This window comes from Pyxicephalus adspersus, chromosome 9 (assembly GCF_032062135.1).
Source record: "Pyxicephalus adspersus chromosome 9, UCB_Pads_2.0, whole genome shotgun sequence".
NCBI classification, from domain to species: Eukaryota; Metazoa; Chordata; class Amphibia; order Anura; family Pyxicephalidae; genus Pyxicephalus; species Pyxicephalus adspersus.
In genome coordinates, this window is record NC_092866.1 from 63987500 (window position 1) to 63993499 (window position 6000).

The window sequence follows — 6000 nt, forward strand, 5'->3', positions numbered from 1 at the left end:
GAAAGCCCTCCAATGAAGACCCAGAAAGTTGTTACATATAAATTAAGCAAGTGAAGAAAACCCCTTTAAAGAAAACTTTCCGAAGGCCCTTTTTTCAGGTATGAGTGCTTTGCTGCGGCACATTCTCACTCCATCGTTGTAGCAATTGGCATTTTTATCATCCTGTGAGCAAACTTTGCATTTTATGCTTTCATAAACAGAAGCAGCTCCGAGCCGCCGAGACCAGTTGGAGAGTTGCGGTTTTATTGGATGGTATATCAGAATGCCGTCTTGCATCATAACGTATGGAGGGCTCTGCCAGAAGTCAGATTTAAACTTCTCCAACCCTGCAATATAAATTTGTGCCGCACACAACACCGACTTTAACCCATCTGTGACTGCTCACTAAAGGAGTCTGGAAACGCGAGGAACGTGAAAAAGCCAAAGTTTTATTATATCTCGTATACATTGAGAGAACAATTATTGGAATACAATCATTGGTATGCAATCATCACTCACATAGTTCATATTATATATGTTTGGGTCAATCCTAAAATTCCAACCCGTTTCACAGCATTTGCTTCTTCAGGGGACGTGGGTAGTCAGGTATCAAGTAACTCAAACGTTGGACTAAACGCATGTAAGGACTGTATCAAACATTCTGTGGCCAGCCATCCCAGTAATGGGTCCCATTGATCTAGATTGAGGGAAATTTTCTTGTAATTATAAGAGCAGATTGTAGGAGCAGGTGGAGTTCAGAAAAATGAATCCCACAACTCATTGGTTTATAGTGGGGGGGACACATGGGGTGGAGTTAAAACATTTCAGGGTGGTGTGTGGAGTTTGGGTCCCAAAAGCATGAAAATACTGCCAGGCACCATGTACATGAATCTGGGACCTCCATTGGGCACTTCTATAGTGTGTTGGATGCTGAAGATTTAGAGTAAAGAAGGCTCAGATCTCATCTCCTATTATAGCCCGACAACACAAAGCATTCCTATGGATCAGGTGGTGTCAGCCCTGCACCATTCATCCCTGAAGCATAAGAACTTATTGACCTGAAGTCCTATAATAGACCAATAGAGATGACATGGGAAGTGTGCAGGGGACACAGGGGCAGCTCTGACATTCTGGAAGGTCTTATTCTGCTCTTTTGGGACAGATATTTAAAAAAACACTTTCAATGGGATACAGTTGGGGACAAAGCCATTAATGACTTAGAGGCCCCCTTCTGAACTGACCTAGGGCCCTTGTGGGGGCCCATGGTAGCTGAAAAGGGTCTAGGTCCCCCATGCACTGGAACACTTTGCATCTCCCTTTGTCCGCCCAGATATTTAACAAACTGAAAGTGACCAAAAGCAACAAACTCATTGTTGCAGCATAGTTACCCATCGCAGGGGTAACAGGGTCACTTTATGGGGTGTTTATGAAGTTACAATGTAACCAGCCCACTTCCCTCCTTTTATTCTTGCAGCGCCGGTGTTGGTTAATAGAGATTATGCAGGGGAAATAAATAGTTTAATAGTGAGCAGTAACCGCTCTGGACTAAGAGAAAACATTTGTGCCAAAACTACTCCATAAAATTTTCAGCGCGCAGTAAAGAGAAGAGCAGCCCAGATGCCATTAAATGTGATTATTGTGTAGAGCGCACGGAATGACATCAGGATAATTATAGCCGATTACTTTGTTTACAAATAACTTTTATGTGGAAATGATGTGCTGGATCCAAATTTGTAGCCGCGTTTCCCTGCGAGCACGCTGACGGTCAAATTCCCCCTTCGCCATGGTTTTATTTGTTCTGCTTCATCATTCGGCTCTTTCAAGCGACCTGAGAAGTGGAGTCGCTACGTTTTGAAGCAGACATGGCTGGAGCTCAGGGGGGCCGCTATTACAAGTCTAAAACCATGGAAAATCTGCACTGTCGGCATGTTTTGTGTTAAAGGGATCGGGGTAATTGGGCAATACAAATAATATATTCAATGAAATCGCACCCAGAATTATTTCACTATGAGGGTTTTTGTTTTCAGCAACAAATAGTGACGGATGAATGAATGAGCGCTGTACACACAGCTCTGTACTGTTCTCTGGAGAGGGAAGGTGGGAGAATGAGCAAGCGGCACCCCATTGTTCTCTCCTCCTTTTTAGCAATCGTTCACCATTGGTTGTTCATGGATCAATCCGTCCTTATGGATCAACAAATGACGTTGGGTGTACAACACACGTCGGATTTTCACCCAATACGAGCACAGTCAAGAATCCTCTAATGGGTGTACATAGCCCAACCCCTCATGACCAGTGGCCATTAATATGCAGATGCTCTGCCCAAAGACAGTAGTTTGCATCGTGAACCTTACTATACCCAATGACTGCTCTGCCTAATTTCTGTTATTTTATATAAAGCTGTGTTTAATTCATTTTTATATTTACTTTGTTAAATAATAATAAATTCTGAGTTTGCCTGCTGTAACATTGTGTCTCTTTCCCTGTGTATGGTAAGTGTATAAAGAGTTACACTGCCCTCTGCAGGCTGGACATGATTGTAAACCTAACTTCATCATCATGATTGGCTGTCATGGTAATCACATGATCGGAAATTGTGCTGATTGGTTCCCATGTGTTTGAGAATTAAAGCTCTTGGAGCACCCATAGGTGCCAGCTTCTAATTTATAATTGTATTGTAGAATATATGCTACTGGTGCCTGGGAATGGAAATCTACAAATGCCAAGTAGATAATAAAGTGTATCTAAAGCCAAAATGTTAATGTATGCCACTGGGGAGATTTTCCTATTATTTATTGTCCTGTAGACCATCAGAAAGTGAAAGAAAAGTGAAGATATTCACTTTGTAACCATGCTGGTGACAACTCAAGCATATGAATTTTGCAATAGAAGTGTTTACCAGTTGAAATAGAGAGGTGAATCTCTCCACAAGTGACAAAGGTTGCAGATATTGGTGGGCATCCTCCATCCAGGAAACAGGGCGGGATTCATCTGACTTGCTGCAGCTTCTGCAGCATATTGTCAGAGCTCACAGTGTGCAGTAAAATCAGAGGAAGCTATTTTAGTCCAGCAGAGGAGCCGGTACAACTGTGCAAGGGGCAGAGGGCAGATGTAATGAAGGGGAGGCCGGAGGGCAGAGGTAATGATGGGGAGGCTGGAGGGCCGATGTAATTAAGGGGAGGCTGGGGGGCAGATGTAATGAAGGGGAGGCCGGGGGGCAGATGTAATGAAGGAGAGGTCGGAGGGCAGATGTAATGAAGGGGAGGCCGGAGGGCAGATGTAATGATGGGGAGGCCAGAGGGCAGATGTAATGAAGGGGAGGCCGGAGGGCAGATGCAGCATTTGCTTCTTCAGGGGACGTGGGTAGTCAGGTATCAAGTAACTCAAACGTTGGACTAAACGCATGTAAGGACTGTATCAAACATTCTGTGGCCAGCCATCCCAGTAATGGGTCCCATTGATCTAGATTGAGGGAAATTTTCTTGTAATTATAAGAGCAGATTGTAGGAGCAGGTGGAGTTCAGAAAAATGAATCCCACAACTCATTGGTTTATAGTGGGGGGGACACATGGGGTGGAGTTAAAACATTTCAGGGTGGTGTGTGGAGTTTGGGTCCCAAAAGCATGAAAATACTGCCAGGAACCATGTACATGAATCTGGGACCTCCATTGGGCACTTCTATAGTGTGTTGGATGCTGAAGATTTAGAGTAAAGAAGGCTCAGATCTCATCTCCTATTATAGCCCGACAACACAAAGCATTCCTATGGATCAGGTGGTGTCAGCCCTGCACCATTCATCCCTGAAGCATAAGAACTTATTGACCTGAAGTCCTATAATAGACCAATAGAGATGACATGGGAAGTGTGCAGGGGACACAGGGGCAGCTCTGACATTCTGGAAGGTCTTATTCTGCTCTTTTGGGACAGATATTTAAAAAAACACTTTCAATGGGATACAGTTGGGGACAAAGCCATTAATGACTTAGAGGCCCCCTTCTGAACTGACCTAGGGCCCTTGTGGGGGCCCATGGTAGCTGAAAAGGGTCTAGGTCCCCCATGCACTGGAACACTTTGCATCTCCCTTTGTCCGCCCAGATATTTAACAAACTGAAAGGGACCAAAAGCAACAAACTCATTGTTGCAGCATAGTTACCCATCGCAGGGGTAACAGGGTCACTTTATGGGGTGTTTATGAAGTTACAATGTAACCAGCCCACTTCCCTCCTTTTATTCTTGCAGCGCCGGTGTTGGTTAATAGAGATTATGCAGGGGAAATAAATAGTTTAATAGTGAGCAGTAACCGCTCTGGACTAAGAGAAAACATTTGTGCCAAAACTACTCCATAAAATTTTCAGCGCGCAGTAAAGAGAAGAGCAGCCCAGATGCCATTAAATGTGATTATTGTGTAGAGCGCACGGAATGACATCAGGATAATTATAGCCGATTACTTTGTTTACAAATAACTTTTATGTGGAAATGATGTGCTGGATCCAAATTTGTAGCCGCGTTTCCCTGCGAGCACGCTGACGGTCAAATTCCCACTTCGCCATGGTTTTATTTGTTCTGCTTCATCATTCGGCTCTTTCAAGCGACCTGAGAAGTGGAGTCGCTACGTTTTGAAGCAGACATGGCTGGAGCTCAGGGGGGCCGCTATTACAAGTCTAAAACCATGGAAAATCTGCACTGTCGGCATGTTTTGTGTTAAAGGGATCGGGGTAATTGGGCAATACAAATAATATATTCAATGAAATCGCGCCCAGAATTTTTTCACTATGAGGGCTTTTGTTTTCAGCAACAAATAGTGACGGATGAATGAATGAGCGCTGTACACACAGCTTTGTACTGTTCTATGGAGAGGGGAGGGGGGAGAATGAGCAAGCTGCACCCAATTGTTCTCGCCTCCTTTTTATAGCAATCGTTCACCATTAGGATTCTTCTTAATGGATCCACAAATGACGTTGGGTGTGCAACACACGTCAGATGTTTCACCGAATACGAGCACAATCAAGAATCCTCTAATGGGTGTACCTAGCCCAACCCCTCATGACCATTGGCCATTGATATGCAGATGCTCTGCCCAAAGTAGTTTGCATCGTGAACCTTACTATACCCAATGACTGATCTGTCTAATTGCTGTTGTTTTATATAAAGCTGTGTTTAATTCATTTTTATATTTACTTTGTTAAATAATAATAAATTCTGAGTTTGCCTGCTGTAACATTGTATCTCTTTCCCTGTGCATGGTCAGTGTATAGAGAGTTACACTGCCCTCTGCAGGCTAGACATGATTGTAAACCTAACTTTATAAGATCATCATGATTGGCTGTCATGGTAATCACATGATCGGAAATTGTGCTGATTGGGTCCCATGTGTTTGAGAATTGAAGCTCTTGGAGCACCCATAGGTGCCAGCTTCTAATTTATAATTGTATTGTAGAATATGTGCTACAGGTGCCTGGGAATGGAAATCTACAGATGCCAAGTAGATAATAAAGTGTATCTAAAACCAAAATGTTAATGTATGCCACTGGGGAGATTTTCTTATTATTTATTGTCCTGTAGACCATCAGAAAGTGAAAGAAAAGTGAAAGCTTGTCATTTGAGCAGGTGACCCCATTGGAAGATATTCACTTTGTAACCATGCTGGTGACAACTCAAGCATCTAAATTTTGCAATAATTGAGTTTACCAGTTGAAATAGAGAGGTGAATCCACCCAGAAGTGACAAAGGCTGCAGATATTGGTCAGGGTGGGAAGGGCTAGATGATGCTGGATAACCTCCATCCAGGAAATAGGGCGAGGTCTGTCTGACTTGCTGCAGCTTCTGCAGCATATTGTCAAAGCTCACAGTGTGCAGTAAAATCAGAGGAAGCTATTTTAGGCCAGCAGAGGAGCCGGTACAACTGTGCAAGACTAAAGGGGAGACCAGAGGGCAGATGTATTGATGGGGAGGCCGGAGGGCAGATGTAATGATGGGGAGGCCGGAGGGCAGATGTAATGATGGGGAGGCCGGAGGGCAGAT

General features: G+C 43.8%; 1 protein-coding gene across 1 annotated transcript in view; it reads left to right on the forward strand.

Annotated features, from left to right (window-relative positions):
• NELL1 (neural EGFL like 1) overlaps window positions 1–6000 on the forward strand; it is a gene marked incomplete in the record, with an annotated part of 387865 nt that overhangs the window by 257209 nt on the left and 124656 nt on the right.